This window comes from Pogona vitticeps, chromosome 2, assembly GCF_051106095.1.
Source record: "Pogona vitticeps strain Pit_001003342236 chromosome 2, PviZW2.1, whole genome shotgun sequence".
Taxonomy (NCBI): domain Eukaryota; kingdom Metazoa; phylum Chordata; class Lepidosauria; order Squamata; family Agamidae; genus Pogona; species Pogona vitticeps.
Window position 1 is genome coordinate 111,331,863 of NC_135784.1, and position 25,732 is coordinate 111,357,594.

Sequence of the window (25,732 nt, forward strand, 5' to 3'; positions counted from 1 at the left end):
AGCTTCACACCTTGATATGGAAGCCCCATATTCTTCACTCAGTACCCCAGTGGCAAAACACTGTCTCAAATTGAAAGCACGCTTGTTCAAGCTGGGTATCAAGTAGGAGCTCTCAGTATGTTTTCAGGTAGGGGTTAAACAAGAGAGAAAGAGAGAGGGAAATTTAAAATTGATATTTTTGGACATGCAAATTGTTTTAATTTAGTTTTGTTCTTTTAATACTGGAGAAATATACTGTGTTGCTTAATAAAACAAGATGAAGTGCATTTAGTGGGTGAAGTCATGTGGACTCCACATTATTTGGTGCAAATAGTTATAAGCATGACCTTTGCAAGGCGGAGAATTTGGCCTTGTAATCCCTTACAGAAATTGAAAACACTACTTTTTAGGGGTTCAATCCTTGTCCTGGGATATCCTAGCAACATCATATACTTAAATGTGTTTTCTGGGCCATTTGGGGGAAGGGCAATCATAGTTCCATTGGAATGTCAGCAGCTGCTAGCCAAGCAGACTTCGAATACTGTATACAGTCAGTTTTAGTATTTTTTCCTATTCTGTTCATCTGGTATATCTTAGATGTTCATGAAAATTCATTCTTCCCTTTCTGCTTAAATGCTTCATAATATTAATGAAAGTCATCATGGAAAGGCAGGGTACACATGTTTAAGTGTAGGTTAGACGAGAGGTCATGCCAATTCCAAAACTCTCCTGAAAACCCAATAGAAAGAAAGGCTTCAGCCATTTTATGGGAGTGGCGCATACATGATCTACAAGTCCATCATTGTAAAGGGAAATAACAAGCAAATGACAATTTAAACCACAAAATGACATGAGGTCGATTTTTTAAAAAGAAGAAGCAAAACAGAATATTCAGCCTTGTTCTTTTTCAGAAACATCAGTCTAGCTCAAATATTTTTAGCTTTCGTGGTCTTCTGACCACTAATAGAAACCTTCTGTATTTTGGGATGGGCTAACATTCTTGATAAATGACATCACTGCAGTGTGTTCTAGCAGTTTATGCCGTTCTTGAGAACATTCTCAGTTTTTCTGCTTCTCACTTTCCTAACCCGGAATTTCATCTGTAATACATTTTTGTTACAAATACCACACACTGTTGTATATGTTTATGACTAAAACTTGGAAATGTTTTCAGCAAGTTTGGCATGGAGGCTCTGCATTCCACAGATGTTAAATTATGTTGGAGAAAGTCACTTCGAAAACTAGGTCAACAAATTCCAGTGACATTCATTTGGCACCTCATCCCTAAACATTCTTATTCTGACTTATCTTTCTATTGACCTTCATCTCCATTGTTTAGATTATGGTCTGAGTGAAACCTATGTAGCATCTGAAAAACCTATCTAATCAGGAACTTGCTCAGGTTTATTTGTGTAATCTGTCTGCTACATGAGTATAGGCGAGGCTGGGACAAGACATATTGGTGGCTGAAACAAAGGAAAATGGCACATACACACACATATACACCCCCTCCCCATTTCATACACAGAAGCCAACTGGTCTGTCAATTAAATCTTACTTCAAGCATTGGCAATGGAATGGATCTTCCACTCTGCCCAGGAGCAACAGGCTCCCTTATTGCGCAAGTTGTCTGGGCACACACGGATCTGACCTTTAGCACTTCTCTTCCCCACTCAGCATCTGCCAGCTAAGGCAACCATCTTAATTAATGATTGTGTGCCATTAAGTTGATTCTGACTTAGGGTGACCCATTACAGGACTTTCTAGTTGGAAAATACACAAAAGTGGTTTATCATTCCCTTCTTCTGGGGGCATCCTGGGACTGTGCAGCTTGCCCAAGAACACATAGGCTATCTCTTCTCCCAGGAGATACAGAGGGTGATCAAACTCTGAACCTCTGGCTCTTCAGACAGATACCTAATCACTCAGCTATACATTCAGCTATAATAACTGCATGCTATCAAGTAAATTCTTATGGTGACTCCAGGTTTTTTAGGTAGAAAACCTAGGTAAACAGAAGTGTTTACCATTCCCTTCTTTTGGGGGGCACCCTGGGATTGTGCAGCTTGCCCAAGGCCCCACAGGCTGCCTCTTCTTGCAGGAGGCACAGTGGGTTACCAGACTCCCATTCTCAGGATCCATGGCCAGATACATCTAATATAATGGGCAGAATCAGTTTTAATTGCAGGATTTCTAAACATTATGTATGATAACTGTTACTGATGTATTTGTATGTAAAACTGGCATAATATTTAGGAATGTCATTTCTAATTTTACAAGGTGAATCTTTTATTGAAAATATTGAAGCGTAACTGGCAATGAAAGAAAATAATTGCATCTTATGAGCGTCTATTGGAATTACCTTTTTATTCCTTCATAATAACTGTAGGAATGGTATCAACACATGAGACAGATATTTTTTTAAAAAAATAAAAATAAATAATAACTAGAGATGGAGTATTCGTATATGAATATGAATATCCCCACACAGGTGGACTTAACTCACACATTAGGCTCATGCTTCCAATTGCACCTGGAGTGCCACTCTCTTCCCACTTGACTAGCCACTCCAGGCAGGGGGAGGGAGGACAAGTCTTCCTGCACAGCTGCCAAGTGGCCAGCTGAGCGGGAGGAGCATTTAGAAGAATAAGCAGGGTCGCCTCCTGCACTGGACGTGTGAGTGGACGGTCCAGTCCCAGGGACCGGACCCTCATTAAGTCCAGCTCTGTGGGGATGTTTGTATTCATATACGAATACCCCCATCTTTAATAATAAGATTTGTACTTTTGGAAGGGAAATCACAAGGGATGTGAAACATGCAGATTCCTCCACACAAGACAGAGTTCTTAAAAATTACTTCTAGAATATCACTGGTGACAAGTTAATGGCACAACAGCTGGGATGCCCACTTCCACTCTGAGTACAGAGGAAGTGGGAAAACGTTGAGGTTCCCTGATCACTAACAAAACCAGTCTCATGCTATTTCCATTCAGGCATTCTGTGTGGGCATGTGGAAGAGTAGCTAGGATGGGGCTCAGAAGTCCAGCCATGGTGTAAGGTTGACATTACAATTGAACCATCACACTCCACTAAAGAAACAATGGTGGTTGGAGATGCACTCTGTCGGGAATGAGTTTTCTTTGCATCTGAAGTAGATTGATTGGATAAAAAGTTGATGTGGGAGAGCAATGGTAAAATGCAAGGCAACACAGATCAGCAGGAGAGTAGAAGTCACAAAACTGACTCACATGTTCTTCAGATTGGCTCCTCCTGAAAAGACAACATACAGTACTTGGATGATGTTTCTCTTGCTAGCTGGAAAGAGTGGAAAAAAAAACCAACCTTCCACCCATCTCTCAACCTCCCTGACCCTGACTCATTTTTGAGTCAGACTTCTTCTTTCCTATACCCTCTTCTCCAAAAAAGTCATATGATGGAAGGCTCCAACAGGCCAAAGAAATGTAATCAATCGTGCAATTAATGGGACAAGTTAGTAATGGCAGACTCCAATCCCTTTAATTTCAGTAGGATAACATAACATTTTCTATTCTGAGAACCAGAAGCATACCTAGGTCTTATTTATTTATGAAAGAAGTATACGAGGCTGTTATTTCACAGCTATTAGCTTATGATGGGAGAAGGAACACAGAGCTTTTCAAATGTTGTGGGACTGCACTTGTCAGTCCTCAATCCTGGTGTGCTTTCTAAGGCTTATTGGCAGGGCAGCCCATTAACCAAATCTGGAAGTCCACTCATTCCTGAACACTGTTACAAGATAATAAGGTCCTAATCTAATAATTTTTCAGCACATTGCACATTGCTTTGTAAAATTATGAATCTCATTCACAGTGACAAAAAGCCATTCTTCTTTTTAAAAAATAATATAACATTGAGAAGATCCATTGCAAAGTAGCAAAAGAGAGGTGAGTCAGAAAAGAATTATTTTTAGCTGCCCTGAGTGGAGAGTAAAGGATCCTTCTTTGGAATTACAGATTTGTCACAATGGCCACTCTGAATTACATTAACACTTCAGAAGACTGTTACAATTCATCCACTAACAATGGGCCCTGTACCAACTCCTAGGGCTGCTCCTAAGTTCACCATTCAGAAAGCCCTCACGTAGATGCCCTGTTATATCGACTAATCCCTCCATAAGGTGGCCGCATATGCACTCTGCTTTGTAACATCAGCATAGATGAAAAATGTGTTAGCTATGGTCGCAATATTCACAGTGGTGGCTACAAGTGCCACATCTAATGGAGGCCCCAGCAATATATCTGCCTGGGCATCTCACATCCACTGGCATAGAAACCTCTGTAAGATACACATGTGGATGCTGGTAACTTAATGAACCAGGGCCGGACTGGCCATCTGGCAATTCTGGCAAATGCCAGAAGGGCCGATGGTCAGAAGGGCCGGTTCTTGCCTCAGCGCAGGGCCAGGCTGAGCCCCCCTCCCCAAAAGAGAGCGAGCGAGCGAGCGAGCGAAAGGGAGCCTTCCCTCCCCACCCCCTTGCCTTGCCTTGCCTCCTCCTTCCTCCTCCTCCAGCCCCTCCAGATGGGGCGTCCCCCCCCAACCTCCCCACCCGGCCCAAGAACGCACCCGCACCCGAGGGGGGGGGGCAACGGCGAGGCCCGGCTCCTAGCGCGGCGGCGAAGGCGGGCTCCGGGCGGCGGAGGCGGCGGCCATGGGGACGCAGCCACTCCGCCTCCCTCCCGCGCCCGCGGAGCCGGCAGCGGCGGCTGTGCGCTTTATTCGAGGCTAGCGCGGGCAGCCGAGATGCCGCAGCTTCCCAGCCCTGCCTGCCCGCCGGCTGCTCTCGGGCCGCGGCTGGTGCTGGTGGCCGGCCGGAGGGTCTGGCCTTCGCATCCCCCGCCCCGCTCGCTCGCTCGCTTCCTCGCCCTGGCGCGCCGGGGCTGGGGAGGGCCGGAGGGCGGAGCGGGAGCGGCGGCAGGAGGAGGAGGAGGCAGCCTCGCCTCTGATCCTCCCCCACTGCCCGCCCACCCCGGCCCGGCCTGGCCCGCTGCCCGGGCGCCCAGGTGGCCGAGAGCGCACGGTGCCCGGGCGCGTCGCCTTCGCCGGGCGCCCTTGGCCTCTCCAAAGGGAAGCGCGCCGCTGGGGGACGGGAGAGGGAGCAGGCGCCTCGGCCGGCCTTCCCCGGGCGGGCGGGCGAGGAGGGAAAGCCGGGGGGCCCCCGGAGAGGGGAGGAGGAGGAGGAAGGGGGCGAGGACGGGGAAAAGAGCGGAGGAGGGGGACTGGAAGAGGTGAGCAGGGCCGATCGGAAACTGGAAGCCGAGAAAGCCTCCCCTCCCGGGCAGGGGTGGCCATGCTGCCTCCCAGGAGAGCCCCTCTGACGAGGCTGGGCTGAAGTTTCGTCGGCAAGCCCAGCCTCGACCGGAGGGATCCTGACCTGGTCCCGGGAAGATCAACTTTCCTGGCCAGTTTTTTTTTTTTTAAGTGAAAATTTCCTCATCAGAGCTGGGCTACGCTGTCTTTGTTTCACCGTCCCCTGAGAATGTCACAACCCCGCTTTAGATACGAGTTGCCTTCTTATCCTGCTCCTTAGCATGCGCTGCGGCAGAAAAGATACACTCCTCTTGCACAGGGAGGTTCTGTTTATTCGTTTCGTTCATATCCTCGGCTCCCTCCCAAGTTTTATCCTCCTCCCTACAGCCCTGTGAGGTAGGCCAGGCTGATGGCGAGAGCACCTCGCTCAAAATCCCCCTGGTGCATTTCAGGGGTCCATAGGGCCAATCCTGGCCCAAAGCCAGGTGGGCCTGTGTCCCCACAGCCGGTGGGCCTGTGTGCTCTAAATGCCAGGGCCGATTTTTGGTCCCAGTCCGGCCCTGTAATGAACCAATTCATGATTGGTTCCTTCCTCTCATATATCTCATACTGGAGATTACAAAAGAGAAAGCTACCATCTTTTTATGAGGCCCATTTTATACTAAGAATATTGAAGGAGGTGATTGTAATCCATGAAAGTGCACACTGAACTAAATGTGTTAGTTGTAAAGATACCACAATACTTCTGTTTTTTTTTTAATGGTCTTGTTGCTTCTGTGGGAAGATACTCTGTTTTTCAGGTCCTCTTCTCTCTGAAGCTTTAAGCTGGTTGTCTAACAACAGTGGGCTTCTAGCTCCCTATCCTGTAAAATGGTAGATAATCGATAAGCCACACTGCATTGTTAAAAATCAAATTTAAAATGCGTCTTTTTCTAGTAAAACAACATATTTTCTAGAGAGAAAGGTCAAAACATTTAAAAATTATATGAAGTATACCTTCATATTTCAGCATGTTTATTTGTTTATACATAGGTAGATCAGATTGGGAGTGTGTGTCACATTTTACAAATACCAAGTTATTTATCATTACTTCTATGTCTTACAAGACTTAACTTAGTATAATTATATATACAATGTAAGGAGGGATAAGTTCTCTCTTTTTGCAGTGTACCTCAACTGCGGCTTAAAAATCTTTTGGGGGGTGATGCTGTTGGCCACACATCTCAGGTACATCCCATGGATCACAGGTCAGTAGTTTGAAACATTCTGACTTTTTTAAAAAGCTAACAACAAAAGTAAATAGCTACTTCTCTAAAAATTGCAATTACAGTATAACAGCAAGAAATTATTGTTTCATTCTTTAACTATCATGGAACCTTTTTTAGTATAGCATGCCAAGCTGTGGTATGTTTGTCTGGAAATCTGTAATTGTACTAGAAACTGTAAGTACAAAACTATGATCATTTCTTCTCATAATACTGTTTTGTTATTGTATACTCATATCTTCCTCTATCTGGTACATTAGCTAACTAATTAGAACATTATGTTTTGGAAAGCAGTCACACCTTCCACCAGGTTTGTTTCATAACAAGTAGAGTTTTCTCTGCTTGGGACTTTTCTTTGCTTTATGCTGGTAATGCAGTTGTGATATTCTGATGATTCATTCTAAGTCCAGAGAGTCTGCGTTACTGGTTGGAACATAGTTTTTTCATCTCTTAAGCTGCTGTCTTTTTCTGTCTTACCCGTCATTTCTGGACAAGAATGATTCATGTTCTTCTTTTATTTACAGTTTCGGAATCTTCTTGGGACTTTCGTAAATGTTCATTTCTTCCTCCTTTTCACTGACACACACAAATCAACACAGAGGGAAGGAAAGCATTTGCCCTGCTGTGAGATAAAATGAGAAGGACAACAGTAAAAAACCAGACTGAGCAGTTCAGAATCACCAGCTACAATCTCTTGAGCACCATTGCAAACTTTTTCACAAATGAAGCTCTACCTACCTTTGAATCACTTTTTCATTCTCTATGTGAAAATTTCACTCTGTTGTTCTTGTGGAAGAAAAAAGCAAAAGAGAAGTATTTGTAGTTAAGAGTGAGCATTATTTTGCCAAAGCATTCATTTTAACTGCCCAGAGTAGACACGTTCTAGAGGGGCAGTATATAAATAAATAAATAAATAAATAAATAAATAAATAAATAAATAAATAAATAGATAGATAGATAGATAGATAGATAGATAGATAGATAGATAGATAGATAGATAGATAGATAGATAGATAGATAGATAGATAGACAGACAGACAGACAGACAGACAGACAGACAGACAGACAGACAGACAGACAGACAGATAGATAGATAGATAGATAGATAGATAGATAGATAAATAAATAAATAAATAAATAAATAAATAAATAAATAAATAAATAAATAAATAAATAAATAAATAAATAAATATCATCTTATTTCATTTATATCTCATCTTTCCACAGAACAAACTGGGTAGTAAAATAAACATATTTTTAAGTAAAATAACAACAAAACCAACCTGATTTTGTAGATTACACTGTTTCAGGTGGAAGTCACACTAACTCTCACATACATAAATGTCCAGATACCAGCAATCAAGTTTTTTTTTTAAGTTTCCTATGAGAAAAGTACATTTTCCAGCATCCCGAGCTGGGACTTCTAGAGCAGTAATGTGTAAAAGACCAGGTATCTAGAATAAAAATTTCCAGAGGATTAGGCATACTAGTCTGCTGCAGCAAAGACAAAGGACAGTCCTGTTGTGACAGCATATAGATCAAAAACAAAAAACAAAGAAACCCCCACAAACTTAGTTATAGCCCATTTTATCAAGTGGATGAAGAATTACCCTGCATTTTTTACACACTATAGAAGTCATTAAAAACTTACTCAATTACTTTTTTAAAAAAAACTAGCAGAAATGCTACAAGCCTCTGACCTGTGTGGTACAGAGAATATGTGGGTAGTGATGTCACACACCCCATCGTTATAAAAGTATCCAATTACACTGCAGCTGAAATGTTACCTTACAACGGCAATATCATTTACTTATGCCTTACTTCTTACATAAAGGAATTATAAATAAATAATTATTTTAAACTAGTTACTTCTGAGGTGTAATAAAATTCAGGAAGGTTTTGCTCATAGACATAATGTTCATAACAGAGATCACCGAGAGTTACCTTAAGAACAAATTGTTGCCTTCCCTGTGTTTCTAATGATTAACATTAACTACAGGTTGGGAGCAAAGTCCAAGCCATTTAAAACTTTGTTTATGTTTAACTTAACCATTCAACAGAGCAAAAGGCCAATGCTTTTTCTAGCCTGTGAGCTGGAGTTCAGGTGTGTATTTACAGCATGAGGTGGGACACAATTACAAAGTGAAATGTAATGTTTTCCTGAGTACAGTATCTGTGTTAGGATACAATCACGAATAGGCCACAATGCTTGCCTGCAGCAGAATCATATCCCAACAAACTGAGACTGTGTTGAATTCAAACTCCTCTCATCCTAGGAATGTTAGAAATGATTTTTGAATATCCTGACCTGAGCTAACTTTGTGCCCGCATAGTACCTGTGAGCTGGGGCTGAGAGGGGTATGGATCTGGCATCACTCCCTGGCTCTTTCCTCCTTTCTCTTCTGCTGGCTGATAGCCGCTGTAGTAGCAGATCCAGTAGCACAAGAAGGCTGTGATGGCTCAAGAGCACTGGTTCTGTCACAAGAGGCTTCTGTCTATTCCAAATCCATTATAGCCAACGTATTTTTTGAGTTCTGGTTGCATTGCCTGTTTATTCTATAAAAGACAAAAAGTACTGTAGCATCTTTTTTTCTTTTTACTTCATAGCTTTCTTGAACAAGGGTCCACATCACAGGAATGAAACATTATCCTCAGTTGTAGAGGGAGGGAGAAAGAGAGAGAGAGAGAAGTGAAGAATGGAGTCAAATGTTGTGTAACGTCTAAAGCAGTGGTTTCCAGCCTTGAGTAACTCAGGTGTTCTTGGACTGGAACTCCTAGAAACCCTGGTCGCCTGAGTTACCCAAGGTTGGGAACCACTGGCCTAAAGAATTGTCTATAATAAAATTAATAAATAATAACCCAATGCATGTTTAAATATATTCAATATGTATTCAATATGTATTCTGTGACTATTCACAAAATGAATATTTGGCACTAATATGAAAGATGCCATTATAAAAGCATTAGATTGCATGATGGTATTAGATCTTCTCAACCTGTTGACAACCAGTTCTGGACACCACACTTTAAGAAGGATGCCACAAATTGGAGCAAGTTCAGAGGACGGCAAAAAGGATGATCAGGGGGCTGGAAATCAAGCCCTATCAGGAAAGAGTGAAAGAACTGGGCATGTTTAGCCTTGAGAAAAGAAGATGGAGGAGAGATATGACAGCAGTTTTCAAATACTTGAAAGGAAGTCATACAGAAGAGAGGCAGGATCTCTTCTCCATCATCCTACAGTGCAGGACACATAACAATGGGCTCAAGCTACAGGGAGTTAGATTTAGGCTGAATATCACTGAAAAACTTCTTAACTGCAGATCACTACAACAATAGAAACAAGTACAGTGGTGCCTCGACTTACAAATGTTCCAACATACAACCATTTTGAGTTACAGCCAGTAAAAGGCAGGGGGAAAAGGCAGGGAATTCAAATTGCTAACTGTTGGTGGCAAAGAGGTTGCTTCTTTGTAGCTCTTTCGCCCCAACAGTTAGAGAGTGTGCAATCGGAGAAGACTTTCGATTGCCTGGTAAGGTGAAGTGCTGCGTTCTGCTTTTTAAAAACTGTTCTGGGTGGGTTTTGCAGCGTGGTTTGGGGCTGGAGGGGTTATGTTTCTGTGCTCTGATGGGTCTTGCAGTCTTTGTTTGTTTTTTGGTTTTGTTTTTCCCCTCATTTCTGATGGGTCTTGTGGAGTTTGTTTGCTTTTTGGGGTTTCCCTCCCCATTTCCGATGGGTCTTGCAGGGTTTGTTTGCTTTCTGCTTTGCTTTTTTTTTTTGCACTTCCGATGGGCATTGTGTGGTTTGTTTGCTTGCTTTCTGCTTTGCTTTTTCCCCATTTCTGATGGGTCTTGCAGTTTGCTTGCTTTCTGCTTTGCTTTTTTTGCACTTTCGATGGGTCTTGTGTGGTTTGCTTGCTTTCTGCTTTGCTTTTTCCCCATTTCTGATGGGTCTTGCACAGTTTGCTTGCTTTCTGCTTTGCTTTTTTTGCATTTCTGATGGGTCTTGCACGGTTTGTTTCCTTTCTGCTTTGCTTTTCCCCCCATTTCCAATGGGTCTTGCACAGTTTGCTTGCTTTCTGCTTTGCTTTTTTTGCATTTCCAATGGGTCTTTTCTTTTCTTTTTTCCCCCTTCGGCCAGAATGGATTAATCGCATTTCTGATCGGTCTTGCAGTGTTTTGTGTGTGTTTTTGGGTGATTTTCTTTTCTTTGGCTGGAATAGATTAATTGCATTTCAATGCATTCCTATGGGAAATGGTTGCTTCGACTTACGACCATTTCGAGTTATGACTGGCGTTCCGGAACCAATTAAGTTCATAAATCGAGGCACCACTTGGGAGGTAGTGTGTGCTCCAAGGCTGGAGGCATTGAAGAGAAAAGTAGACTTGGATTCCTGCATTGGGCAGAGGGTTGGACTCGGTGGCCTTATAGGCCCCTTCCAACTCAATTATTCTATGATATTTTGAGCCTGTATGGGGAATCACCTACCCTTGCCTTTGGATTGTGAAGGTAGTAGAATCTTTGCTTAAATATAATGGGACACAGGACCATGTAGAAAAGAGGAAAACCTAGCTATCATTTCACATCAGTAAAGAATAATGTCAAAATGCATGCCTCATGGGGAGTTATTACACTGTTCTAATACAGTACATAGAGAACCGTGCTATATGAGTCAGTCGGTCCATATACATTGTGATGTAGTTCTGAAGCGGACACAGTAGGACAAAGCACAACTTTCCACAGTCTCAGGGCTTTCAGATTCAGAACAACCAAGCATTGTTCCCTTTTTCTATGACTAATGCTATGTTTTCTCTGTCCTCTCATTATGAAACAAAATCACCACCTCACACAGTCACATGAGAAGGGCAAGTTCTTTTGCAAACATTGTAACATACTTGCCACAAAAGGAAAAAAAACTGAGTAAGCATCTCTGCATTTAGTGACACGTACCAGGTGTCTTTATAACAAAACGAAGCCATGGTTCTATAGGAATGCAGGGGCCATGTTCTATGAAATTGGATCAAGGCTGAGCAGGTGGGAGGCGCCCATGGCCTCTTCTGAGGATGTTTTCTCACAGAAGACAAAAAGAAGAAATGCAAAATTTAAACAGGCCAGATGTATATTTCAGATTTATCTTCTAAATTCGCTCACACAAAGCTTTCAGACATGATATGTGAAGACAGAGACAGAGATGTTTATATATGATTTCTAGATCTGGGAATAAAATTACCCTGAGGGACTTTAACTGTGCAGTCATCCTGCTTGAATGCAGACTTCGGAGTCATTTAGGGACCTGATAACCTAATATTCCACTTGTAAACTTGCCATGTTTTCCCTCTACCTCTTCTGTCTTTCCTATTATCATACAGAATTTATCCAGATGGGAAAGATGGAGCACCTGCCCAGCAACTTGGATTGGAAGGGTTAGGAGCTATCGGCCTGGCAGCATCCTCTGTTAAATGCTCTTACATCACCATGGTCATCAGTTTTAAAGCTCTTCAAAGCCAATCAATCATAAGTGGTATTTGTTATTATATTCCCTTCCTAGCAACTAGTTTTCTGAAGTCCAAGAACATGAAATTAGAAGTACTGTAGACTAAAAAAACTAAGACTGTACATAAAGAGACATCTTTCTATAACAGATCTTGAAACCAAATAAACATGAATGTACTCTGTGCTGGAGGTTCATTGTGTCTTAAGGTCAAACCAGGCTTATTTAAGGTTTCCCTACCAATGTGAAATGAAACAAGAGCTCTGTGGTGAGATTCCCCAGTGTATGTTCCTTGGGTAGAAGAGGCGGGGGGCTCGCAGGTGACAAGCTCATTTGGATCAAGGTCACAGTGTTCTAGGAGGGGTTTTCGCCTGTTGCCCCCACCCTGCTTTTCCAGTATAAGTTGTGCCTTTTCCCAAACTGCTACTAGCTACAAAGTATGGCTTTCTGTTTCCCTCACTCTCTTGCCAGCTCATCACAAAGTTAAGTATGGGTGTAGGTGTGACCCAAATCGAGTAAATGGTCAACCTCCCCCCTCCGTGACTGCGGTCCAAATCAGACTTGCAACTAATTTTAACCAAATAAAAGTATGCCAAGGAAGGCTGATCACAGACCTTCCATATTATCTTGAGTCTCGTTTTCCCTATGTAAGTTATCACTTGAATTTAAATAAAAGAGCTTGTTTCTTTTGATCCATTATCTTACAGAGAAGTAGGCATAAATACATCATGATGCCACCACTTCCTGATTGATGTGGCTCCATTTTCTTTCTCAGTGAAGCAGTATTATATTTAAATGAAAGAAGAGTCATCAACACACATAAAGGTTTTGTCTTGTTTTCTCAGCTGCCAGCTTTCCAGTACTTCTTGCTTCTTTACAACCTTTTACAGCACTCAGGTGAGTTAAACTGGAATAATCTGAGTAAAACTGGAATACTGTAGTCTATTTTAGTAAATATGATTACATTATTGGAAGCATGGATGATTCTAAATTAATTTGAGCTAAGTGCCAGGATTATTTTGTGTATGTAGTTTTCTGATTAAATAAACACCTGATCTTTTTGTTCGATTGGATGTTCTGCTTGGATTGGAAAGCTGCTTCAGGAAAGGTGACATGAAATACAAGAATAAATGCTCAATAGTTTAAAAAAGAGAAGGGCTTTATTCTTCCTCCTCCACTGAATTCAAACTCAAGCCCAAGTATTTTTTATTTACAGTCCCATGCAGTTGCAGCTAAAAATGAGTGTCATAACTTTAAAAGAGAGAGAGCGAGAGAAAGCATTCTAAGAGCTATCTTTTTCACTTCCGTGCCCTGAAGGGGAGTTTTCATAGAACGTATCAGGTTTTCACTGTTTAGGAACTCATGTACAAGAACTGCACCCACAGGACAGAAGTCACGTGCTTACACTACAGACTGACTCATACTTCTGCATGACGTACACACAACCCTCAATGCTACCTGCTTACAAGGAGCATCCCTCTACAGTATTTCTATTCAAATTACTTCCCTCCCACTAAAGCCCAACCTTAGTGCTCAGCACACTCTAATCTTGAGCAATGATACATGGCTATGGAGGAAATAATTATGCTGTCTAGCTAACAGGAGACAATGTATGACCACTTCACACTTCACTAAATAATGGATTGATTAAAAATTCTGATCTCAGGTAAGATAAGTTACCAACTCTAGGTCATCGGACAGCCTTTGCTTATTCTGTGGAATCTGAAATTAAAATATTATCACCCATTAGAGTGACACAAGGCATAGAACAGCTTCAAGGCTGAGACAGAAAGAGACACTAGGGATAGTCTGTCATGAGGACAAAGGGCAGGTTATTGTTGGAGAGCTGTGGCTGAAACAGTCTTTCTGCCTGAGAAATCTGGCTTCAACAAAATCCTTGTTTAAGACTGTGACTGCAGGGTCAAATCATGTAGGATTTTGTCTGCTTATAAAATTGGTGAAACTGGAGTATTTTTTTAACCGATCAAGTGACACAAAGGCTGATTTGAATTGGTCCAGCCCTTTTGGCTCCCAGTGCAACTTTTGCCTTCTGCCGCAGAACTCTGTCTGAATTCTGAGGCCTCAAAGGAAGATTTTGTCCTTCTTTGGGGTCCTGATCCAACTTCCCCATCAGCTCTGAAGTCTCACCTCACGTTCCTCCAGCTCACTTCCACCTTCACTCCCAGTCATTACATCCACTAAAAAAGGACACTGATCTTGTCAGTCACTTCTCTTACAGTACGTCTTTTCCTGTGACTGTATATTTTTACTGTGTATAGAGAAGGATGGATGGAGTTTAATCCTACCACCTACCTTTCTTTTCTACCTAAGGTTACTGATGGATGTTCAGAGGCCTCCCAAAAGGAAGGCTTGGCTTTGTGGAAGAGAACTAAAAGGGCATTCTCCCATTTCTCTCAGCAGTGTTTTGCTTTCTGCAGAGATTGGGGAGGTGGCTCTCAGGAGTATTTCCACCAAATTTGCTGTTGAAAATCCCATTCTGTCATGGCCAATTGGCCCTCTTTCCACTCCATTTCAAAATACTTATTTTCTATGCAATGTTGTGTGAAATGTTATTAGCAACGGTTAAGCTAATTAAACATGTTAATTAACATTGTTTGTGGAGAGGTCCTGGTCCCACAGCTGGACTCACACCATTTCCCCTCCAGATCACATGCCAGCTGTAGTTCCTATACATAGACTTTGTTTGAGCCACTGGGTAATGGAGTTAGGAAGAGATTATTGTTGATTGGCTGTTGTGTTTGGGCAGCCACAGAATCTGAAACACGCTTCAGCAGACCCTTATATCTTACGATAACTCCTAAACTCTAGCCTGTGGTATTAACTATTCTTGACTCAATGCACTGCACGGGGGGGGCGGGGCGGGGAAGGGCACAGAATGGGTTGTATGACATAATGGTGGTGTGAGCACTACCAGCATATGTTGATTAGTGCTCTCCGTTCATAGCCAACATGGGGCACTGTCTGGAGCAATACCATCATTGTTGGGTGTGGACATTGACTCGTTACTGTACAGTGTGTGTTTCACCCTACTGTTACTACTGTGTTGTTGTTATTGTTTTATTTTGTTGCTGGGAAAGCACAGGATCCCAACTATGTTATACTGAAGTAACAGCCTTCTTATCCTTTTAAAGAGGACAGCAGCCTTGACCTCAAGTTGGTAAATGAAGAGGGCCTTGTCTTGGTCGCAATCTCCTGCTGCTAAACAATAAATAAAATCCAAAAAATTGGTGGTTGTTACTGAAAGTGGTCCTGTTGCCTAAAATGATTCTCCTGCCTGCTCCACCCAAAACAAACAAACAAAAAGATTTAAATGTCCGAAACAAAGGCCGCTTTCATAATACTGAAATACCTCTGTTGTTTTCTATGGCTTGCTGTATTTAGTTATCCTCTGATGTCATCTCTGTTAGCCTGGGATTTTAATCCAATTGTTAGTATCAGTTAGAGCAGAATCCATTCAATTGATTACAACTTGATAGATAACACTTTCATACATTTCCTTGAATCAGTGGGTTAACTCTAGCTGGGATTTAAGCAAAGAATTATGTTCTGCATTGGAAAGACTGAGGATCCATAGAATATATATCCTCCCCCATTGATGACCTGACTCCTTTGGGGGGCTTTCAGGAGAAATACAAAAGCCAAAACAGATGTAGCTATGTCTTCTGTTTTTGTTATAGATGTGGGGAGGTGCAATTCCTATCATAAACTACTGTATGTAGTGACACGAGAGTTATCTCTTCTTCTCTGGTCCTGATCAAAATGGAAATCCCCCATCCTTTGTTCTCTACAAGAAAAAAAAAATACCATTGGTACTCTTAAGTATAGTATGGGTTCTGTCAGATGTTGGTGAGGTTCTCCACTCTAGCAGGAGCAGGACCTCCCCCTGCAAGGCAGAGTGAAGCAGTTGCTCCTGACAGCAGATGATGGGCACTGTGGAGCAGGCTGCAGTGACAGCTGCTTGGCGTTTGTCTCTGGTGGTAGGCAGAGCAGTATGTTCCACAAGTCCAGCCCTGTGCACCCTAACAAGTGATCTTGCTACCCTCCGGTGAAGCAGAAGATTCAGTTCCTTTGCTGGTACTGAACTGCTGTCGGGCCACCTCCTGGGGCCCAGCATTGTTTCAGGAAGCAAAATGTCTTGGATTGACACCCCCACCCCCCAGGCATGAAACTAAATTTAAAACTGAGTTGAAATTTTAGGTGGCCTTTATTAATGGTTGGGGAGGTGTGAGGGGGTTCTTCTTGCTAAAGGTTATCATAAATAACTATGGAAATTGGCCACTGTAATAGATCCTCATTGCCAGTTAATTATTATACTCTCCTGTAAGTGACTCAGTGGCCTTTGGAACTTTTCCCCCCTTGGAATAACTTTTTAAAATGAAGGGGAACAGGACGGCTCTTCTCTGTATCACCACTGATTTGTACAAGAAAAGACCAGACATGCTAAAGACAGTAAACATAGCGATGAAATCATGCTGAGGTGGTGGGAAATGAGTCTCCTTCCCTGTGAGTGTGAGGAATTGCCCTCATGTGGTTCTCATGTCACTGCGAACTTGTTAATAATACACTAGGCAAGAACCACAAAGTCATTGTTCCTTGGCCTTCCCATTTTTAAAGCAACATGAAACTCTGAGGAATGTAATTTCAGCTTTGAGCCTTCCGATGAAGTGCCCTTACTGTACTATGTTTAGATTCAGGGGAAATGGGTTTTCTGTGCTTACACTCTGTGACAGTTGAACATACCAGTGAGTGGGCGGGAACTCATGATGTCACTAATAATCCACCTCCATTTTATAGCAGTTTTCAATGTCTAAAGAGAGAAAAACCTAGAGTCCCTGGAGGGTGTCCCATGACCATAGATTATAGTGGATTCTCACCTCCGAGGGCAGAGTGAGATGGGTTCTTGGCTGTTCTCTCCTGGACCTACTGGCCACAGCTGAAACCTCTGTGGTGGCTTCCTTTCCAAGCATGGAGCTCTGATTTAAGGGAGGAAAAAGGTGTGCTAGGGCCATGCCTTGTGGCAAAGGTGAAGTGGATTCATGTTCCCCTTGCCTTGCCCTGGGGGAAGATGAAAGGTCTAACCCTTTCCCCATTGGTTGTATGTGTGTGTGTGTGGGGGGGCGGGGAACAGAAGCATTTCATTTTCACTGTCAGAAACCCCATAGGAAAGAAACCCCAACTTCCCTATGTCTCCCTCTTCATTTTCAGCCTTCAGCAAGAAGCCAGGAAGCCACTGGAGGGATGCTAGGCTGTAACACAGAAATGCTCTCTTTAAACAAAAACAAAAAACAAAACAAAACAAAAACTCTTCTTTTTAGAGAGGACAAGTAAATGAATATATTTGTTAGCATGGTGCTTTCACTATTTTTTATTTATTTTAGAGTGAGCTAAACTGCACGACTGAGGCATTGGAGGCTAATGATGGTAGAGGAAAAACTCAAAAGTACTGAATAGCAGCCAGGACTCTTTATCAAGTCTGTCACAACACACTTGAGGAATGGCTTGGGATGAACTTATGTGCATGTGCGCAACCAGACAGTGGAATGTACATGCTCTAAAGATACCCTGTGTACTCTGCCTGATGCATTAGAGTGCAGTTTATGACATTACAGTATTATACAATTGTTGCCCTACCACTTGATTTTTTTAAGGCTGATTTTTTTTGAGATACAGTAACATTGGATTTCCTGTCTTTTGTTAAGACAGGAAGGAAGCCCAACCCAGCCTAAGTTACTACGGTTATTTAAATGTGACTTTTAACATTAAATCCTGTAATCCCCCCACCAACACAGACCTTGTCTTTATTTTTCCCTTCTAAAATATTTTTAAGAGAATACATTTGTAAAAAGAAACAGAAAGGAAGCAATGGGAGAATCTTTCATTCTTCCTCTCATTCATATCCACCTCCTGGTTTTCATATCTGAACTTATGATAGTCAAATCATTGGGTGGGAAGGAACATCAAACTTTATCCGACCTAAGCCCTTGCTGATACTGGGAATCTGTTGCTACAGCTTCCCTGATGGGTGGCCATCCATCCTTTGTTTAGAAATATTTAATAAAGTGGAGTCTGCCACTTTCCCCTAACAAACAGCTTATATTCTGAAGTATTTGGTCTTAATGGGCTCGATCCCACTGACCATAAAACCTGGGTTATGCTAAAAACAACCCAGATTTAATTTTTAGTATACACACAAGGCACCTGCATGCATAGACTACTACGCTAGGGGAGCAAGCTTTTCTGCTCCTCTGCCACAGGTCCATTTATTTTGAGGAACTGATTCTACATGTGTGAGACCCCCACCGCTTTTTTAAAAAATCCTGCTATCTGATACAGCACTATACCAGATAGCAGGAATTTTTTTTAAATTAAAACATCATGCTTGCAGAGTTGGCACCTGCCTGATCGCTCCCTGATTGCCCCTCCATTGCCTGCCCACTGACCTTATTTGACAGTCAGTGGTGGCAGCATAGTCTGAGGCCACACATCTCCACACAAAATAGTTGGATTTGTGCTAAAGTCCATGTGACTTTATTGTGAATCTGAAAGACTCTATCCCTCTGCCAGTTTATATTCTGGTAGTGGGAACAGGCTCAATGTTTGGTTACTTTTCTTGACCTTTGAACCTATTGGTTTGGCTTCTGCTCTCTAGGATGCGAGATAACCAAATTTTTCTTATTTTCCCATTTTGAGGTTCAAAATGCGACTTTTCCTAAACATAACTGTATGTGTTTATGTGTCATCATGGTGAAAGAGGAGAGCGCAAAGAATGGACTGAAGCTCAACATCAAAAAAACTAAGATCATGGCCACTGGTCCCATCAACCCCTGGGAAATAGAAGGGGAAGATATGGAGGCAGTGACAGATTTTACTTTCTTGGGCCCCATGATCACTGCAGATGGTGATAGCAGCCATGAAATTAAAAGATGCCTGCATCTTGGGAGGAAAGTGATGACAAACCTAGACAGCATCTGAAAAAGCAGAGACATCACCTTGCCAATAAAAGTCCGCATAGTCAAAGCTATGGTTTTTCCAGTAGTGATATATGGCAGTGAGAGCTGGACCGTAAAGAAGGCTGACTGCCGAAGAACTGATGCTTCTGAATTGTGGTGCTGAAGGAGGCTCTTGAGAGTCCCCTGGACTGCAAGGAGAACAAACCTATCCATTCTGAAGGAAATCAACCCTGAGTGCTCACTGGAAGGACAGATCCTGAAGCTGAGGCTCCAATACTTTGGCCATCTCATGAGAAGAGAAGACTCCCTGGAAAAGCCCCTGATGTTGGGAAAGTGTGAAGGCAAGAGGAGAAGTGGACGACAGAGGATGAGATGGTTGGACAATGTCATCAACGCTACCAACATGAATTTGACCAAACTTTGGGAGGCAGTGGAAGGCAGGAGGGCCTGGTGTGCTCTGGTCCATGGGGTCACAAAGAGTCGGACACAACTTAACAACTGAACAAAAATGTGTCATCAAGTTGCCTCCAACTCAGAGAGAAATCCTAATAGGGTTTTCATGGTGAGATATTGAGGAGTGGTTTTAAGACTGACACTACCTGCCCCCTGCTGAGTTTCCATAGCTAAGCAAGGACCCAAACACAGGTTTCCTGGATCCTAGACTGTCACTCTAACCACTACACCTTGAACATAAATAAGGGCCCCCATGTGGCTTGAGAACTTTGTTTTACTGAGGGTTCCAATTCTATCCAATGAAACAAACGGTGCTCAAACGCCCCCCCCCCCGGTCTTTCTCCTGTTGTCAATAGGGCAAAGGAGCATCCAAGGGGGCTGTAATACACTCTGTATCACAACCTTCAGATTTTGTGGCTTCTGTGAATTCAAAGCAGCAGCAGCAAAAAGGCCAAACATTTCTGTGCAAATGTGGGCCATATTTAACTATCAATAATAGACAACAGATGCAAGATCACATTCACTGCCAGTTTTCTAAGTTTAGAGATCCTCCTCTCTACAAATTAATATTCACATTCAAACATGCAGTCAGCATTGTTGTCACTTGTGTGTTGTGATGGTACAGCCCAGGAACAATTGTGCTCGTTTTCCCGTCATTTCTGCAGTTGAGTCTTCCTCAGCCCGGTGCCCTGCGGACAAGTTGGGCTGCAGTGCCCATCATCCCTAAGTAGGGATAACAGCTATCATAGTTCAGGAGTTCCCACTTTGGGCAACCCAGATATTCTTGGACTGCAACTCCCAGAAACTCCTGCCAGCACAACCAGTGGTGAAGGCTTCTGGGAAATGCAGTCCAAGCACACCTGGGTTACCCAAGGCTGGGAACCACTGCCATAGCCCAATTCATCTGAGGTCCCCCACTCTAGCCTATGGAGATGGGCTGAACTGTGGGCATTGAGCTGCAATTTGAGTTTTTGGCTGCTCTTTCAAAGGCTGCTTTGCCCTGACCACACTTCAGTCTGGGCTGGCAGCCTGAGCTGCAAATAAGCTGGCCATTTTCCTCAGGGTTACGTAAACTGGCCCTCATTTAGAGTCAGTATGTGGGAGGCTTTCCACAAAGAGGACAATGAACTATGTGTAGCAACCTCAGGATTTATGCATACTGTTTAAAATTGGTTTTGGATTCGTTTCTTCATTAGCTGATGGTTAATAATCCTTGTGATTGTTAATACTTTTCTCTAAGAGAGTTGCGTAGGCATGGTTAATACTAAAGAGCTGTAGAAGTCCCAGGTTTACAAAGCAGCTTTCTTGATTAAAGTACCATTTTAGATACATGGGAAAGTCAGAGCATGTCACCCACTCTAGTTCATAATGAGCAGAAGTATTTCAAAGAACTGGGGTTAATGGGGATTAATCACTACTTGAAAGGATTAGTTCTCACAGATAGTGTCCCAAAAAAGGTCCCTTAAGTCCTCAGATTAGGTACTAGATTGGTTTAAATGCACAAAGTCTCTATGGAAATGAAATCTCAGCTGGGTTCACACATTACAATGGTGCTGCAGCATGTTGTCAAAAATATTGATTCCATTTCTTTTTAAAACAGTTGAACACAAGATCATGCTTTTATTGCTGGTTCTGTGGTTTTAGTTTTTATAGTTTTTAAAATTTCAAAAAAAGAGAACACACCTAAAAGCTTGTGGTAGCATATGTTCTCCCCCCTCCCTTGTTAGCTATTTCTGACCATTTAAAATATATGAATTTTTGACCAACAGCAATAGTGTGATCTCATCCTGTCCTTCTTTCACAGGGTCTGGGTCCCTCTTTGGGGAAGCAATCTAGTTGTTAAGAACTCCTTTCTCAAATGTGTTGCTGTCATAACCATCTTGGCAGAACAGAAGAGGAATGTATTCCCAAAACATATGATGTTTTTAGTTCACAGTCTGTCACTAATTCATGGTGTTGTTAGAACAACAGTGAAATAAATAGAAATCATAAAATGTAAGCCTGACCATGTTTGTTTCTAAGAAAACAAAATCTGGATTGGCTTGGAGGCTGGATGTTGGCCCTGAAGCTGCTAAATTGAGACAATTGTGCAATCAGTTGCTGGAAGCTTCCAATCTGCATAATCGGAATAAATCTACTCAAAGTTTAAACAAATTGAAACCTTACAATAAAGTCAGAAAAGTATCAGCATTGTTGAAACAAGAAGTACATTTTTAGTCTGAAATATGCTATGGGAGTCATAAATGAACAACAGTGCTAAAAGTGAAACATTATCAACTGAACGGAAGATTCTGGACGTTTATGGCATTTTTAAAAAGATAAACATTGGAAAGAAGCCATATTAATGTTTGCTTATGCCGGTAGCCGAAAGTTCTGGGACAGTTGTGCACTATCTATGGGGAGGAAAGACACCTGTGGAGAATGACAAGAGAAAGCTGAGAATGTTCTGGAATATTCTGGAAAAGTGTAGTAAGTTGTTTGAAGGGAATCCAAAGCCGTTAATAAGCATTTTAAGTGATTTAAAAATATATAAATTTTAAAAGTGGTACCAGAACAGAAAGAGAAATGTGACTATATGAGAATGTAAAAATGTGTGAAATTAAAAAAAATGTAGAAAATGGGAAAAGAAAAAAGACAAAAAAAAACACGGCAAAAGGATATAAGCAAATGCAAGAAACACAGAGAAAATAAGCACGAAGAATTAGAAAACTGGCTGAGGATGAGTGGGTTGAAATTTGCTGCTGATATAAGAAGAGTAACAGCAGCCGCCATCTTCAGAAACTCTTCAGAGAAGACATACAGTACTTCATTTGGCTAAGATAAGCTGCTCTGTCAGGAAGACACAAAGGGAGATTTGAATGGCTGCACAGCTAGTCACTCATTCGCTGCAGCTTGCAAGTTTCTAGAAAAACAGGGCTATTGTTACTTCTTCTTAAAGGCTGGGAAAAAATTAATTAACGTGAACAGGAATTCCACTATAAATTCTTCCAGTGAAGAATTTCCTGATAAGAGATGGTTCCTCATTTCAAAGCCCTGAACTGCATCTAAACTGAATAAATAGTCCACATACTGTATAAAGTGGAATTGTAAGTAATGAATATCTGGCACAAAATGACTCTAAATTACACTTTTTCTTTTTTTCAAGGATCATCCTTCTCCCTAACCTATAAAAATCTTAGAAGCTCCCCCTCCAATTTATTTTATGTTATACTTGTTTTCTCAATTACTTTATTGCAATAAGTTTTAAGTGAATGGTGCATCTCCTTAAAGAGCATTAAATTTGAGCGCATTCAGACCTATGTAGAGGGAGCAGTAGGAAAGTCTACATGCAACACAGATAATATGTTGTTACTGTAGGTGTGCATGAAAGGGCTGCTGATTTCCTAAATCCACCTCTGAGGAAGCAAGCAAGGAGTTCTTTAATGAAAGGCCCTTTTCTGCTGTAGGTCCACCATCCATTAAGTCTAATCTTGGCCCTTTATTTGCTTTGTATTTGTTGTTGTTGAAGGGCCTTAAGAGTCAAATAAAAAATCCCAAACCAAAACTGAATATGAATTTTAAAATCTTTGGTAAAACAGTGCATGAATTTCTACTTCCCATTTTCCATTATGAGAATGTATACATCACTGAAGCCCAGAAGATGGCTGCTAGAGGTTTCTGCACTCCTAAGAGTTGTATTGGATGATCTTTCAACTGGGGATGTCTCTTCCCTCTCATGTTGTTAGTAGGGAGAGAATTTACAGAAAGACATGATCTGGTGGTGATTCTTGTATGGGTAGTGATGGCAGCTATATTATAGCTTTCAGAAATGATTTCATTCAGATGGCAACTGTCTGATATAAGCAAGAGCTCTTTTTAGAAGAAGTCGATGCTCAGGATTCAGTTTTCCCCAAGAAGAATCCAAAAAAAGCCATACTTCAATTCCAAATAAAGTTAGTTGCACTTTAGTCCTGATTAAATGAATGTTACAACTAATTAGACCCACTTATTTCAGTGGAATAAAAGCACCACCATCTCAGGTTTAGGTCTCTTGAGAACACCCTGAAAGTCAGATAACAACTTTGAGAATAATTACTCTGGCTCCACAAAATAGTGTGTGAGTGCATTTTTGTGAGAAATAAGTGATGAAAGCTGTAATGTTTCATTTAACCTCTCAGACATGTTGATTGAGATGCCAGGAGTATTTCCTCTTTTCCCAAATTGTTTGTGCCCGTAGGCACTTTTCAAGAGCACTAAATGAATGTTTTACATACAAACATTATGTAATACATACGTTTATGTGTGCCTAAAGATGGCCCAGCCCTGTTAAAATAGAAAATGATACTCTAATTTGTTCACATAGCTCATTTATGTTGTCTTGAAAACACAAGCCTCCCCTATGCAGCTGTTGAGACATTTGTGGAAATTTGCTACACACACACAAACAATCCCAACCAAGCTCTATTGAGTTGGACATCTTTTTAAATATATATAATTGTCTTAAAAGAAAAAAAACTTGCAATATCTAGTTCAACTGCTTGATTATATAGGTGCAAGTAACCATGTGCTCTGGTGGACTGCCAGAATATGTACTATTTTAAATGTGAGGTTGATTTGAAGTACTGTACACGTGTCTACTACAGATCTTCCAGCAATCATGGAAAACTATGTGGGATTTTTAAGTAAAAGAACTTTATGTGTGCCTATTGCAAGAGTTGACATGACTGGCATTTAGATTGCATGATTATATAACATACCAACCAAAGAAAGAAACAAGAGAGGCAACCTCTATTTAGTTATGTATTTAGTCCAATTACTAACCATCACATAAACGCACCTGGCGACACAGGCAGGCATGAACAATTTAAAAAATAAAGGGGTAGCCATAGCAGTTGTGTTTAGCAAAAGCAAAAGAGAGACTGGTGGCACCTTAAAAGCTAACAAATATATTCTGGCACCGGTTCTAAGGTTCTACAGCCCACTTCATCTGATTCATGAAGCATTATTTTGAATATTATATGTATGGTATACATATAACATTCAAAATGATGACTGAGGGGGTGAGTATATAGACACTGAGATCAGAGTGAAATCAAATGCAAAAAAAAAAAAAAAAGGATAGTGGGGTGTATTGTCCATTAAATTACCAATAGCCCTGGCTTATCACCACCATTGTTTCTTATCAGACAGACATCCTGGCACTACATAAGCCCATTAACAAAACATATAAGATAAGAAATCATCATCCTGATTTAAGCTTCTGATGACAGAATGGAACCTTTTACAGGCTGATGAAATCCCTTACAATTTTATTTTAGGTTTTTTTTTTAAGTAAATCAGCTATTAAAATATTATTTTAGTTACTGCACTCCTTAACTTAAGGTTATGAGATTGTATTTGGAGGGTTTCACCGGGTTGGATCCGTTGCTTCTTAGTTGATTTGAAAGATCATGATAGAAATGAATGGCTGCTTAACACAACTATCGCATATCAGGCAAAAAGAATTTAAAAAAAAAAGACAAGAACATGTTTTGCCTGAGATGCTTGCACAGAATAACACGGCTGCCTCTACCACCCCTAACTATCGCAGAAGGCATACGGTTTCCACTTGAAGTTTGTATATAACTTCGAAAGGGGGGGGGGGGCGCCATCATTACTGGAGTTTGGTGGAGAATTCGCAGGCTGTATCCATTTAGTGCGGGGTCCGAAATTAGGGAACGCCACTGACTGGAAACGTACAGTAGGAGTAGTTGCAGCAATTCCCTCTCCCCGCTTACCGAGAAGTTCTATTTTATCGATGTAAGCCGCCCCGAGTAGACATTGTCTAGAGGGCCGGGGTAAAAATCAAATCAAATCAAATCAAATCAAATCAAATCAATCAATCAATCAATCAATCAATCAATCAATCAATCGGGAAGAGGGGATTTAACTCCAAACAGTAGGGGGCAGCAGTGAGGATAGAGGTAACGCGGACGCTTAAACCTCTCTAACGAGGATCAGTAAACAAAAACGAATCCGAACCGTGTACGTGAGTACACGTTGCGCTAGCAACTTTCCGTCCGTCGTTGTTGTTGTTGTTGTTTGCTGCTGTTGTTGTCCTACACGGCGCGCCGTTTCATCCCCGCTGGCTGGTGCTGGAAGGAGCCTCGAAGGGGCGCGGCAGAAGGGGCGCTTGCCTCACTCGGCTTCCTGCAGGCGGGGCGGGCTCTGCGCTCCGGGCCGCGCGATGACGCGCGCGCTCGCTCGCTCTCTCGGGTTGGGAGTGTCTGGCGGGCGCCCTGCCAGGTGACGTCTTCCCTGAAGAGCAGTC

General features: G+C 41.9%; 1 long non-coding RNA gene across 4 annotated transcripts; it reads right to left on the bottom strand.

The window, feature by feature from the left end:
• Nucleotides 1–1,460: 1,460 nt before the first annotated feature.
• On the bottom strand, nt 1,461–25,714 carry LOC140704510 (uncharacterized). Of its 4 annotated transcripts, XR_013541919.1 has the most exons (6): nt 11,479–25,714; nt 8,867–9,086; nt 7,814–7,984; nt 7,269–7,316; nt 7,008–7,152; nt 1,461–3,249 (listed from the first exon to the last, which is right to left on the bottom strand). It is a non-coding gene; the product is annotated as an uncharacterized LOC140704510 (long non-coding RNA). The 4 variants fall into 4 exon arrangements; XR_013541918.1 differs by lacking the exon at nt 1,461–3,249 and having other exon boundaries at nt 6,193–7,316; XR_013541917.1 differs by lacking the exons at nt 1,461–3,249; nt 8,867–9,086; nt 11,479–25,714 and adding an exon at nt 8,475–8,507 and having other exon boundaries at nt 6,193–7,152.
• Nucleotides 25,715–25,732: the final 18 nt, after the last annotated feature.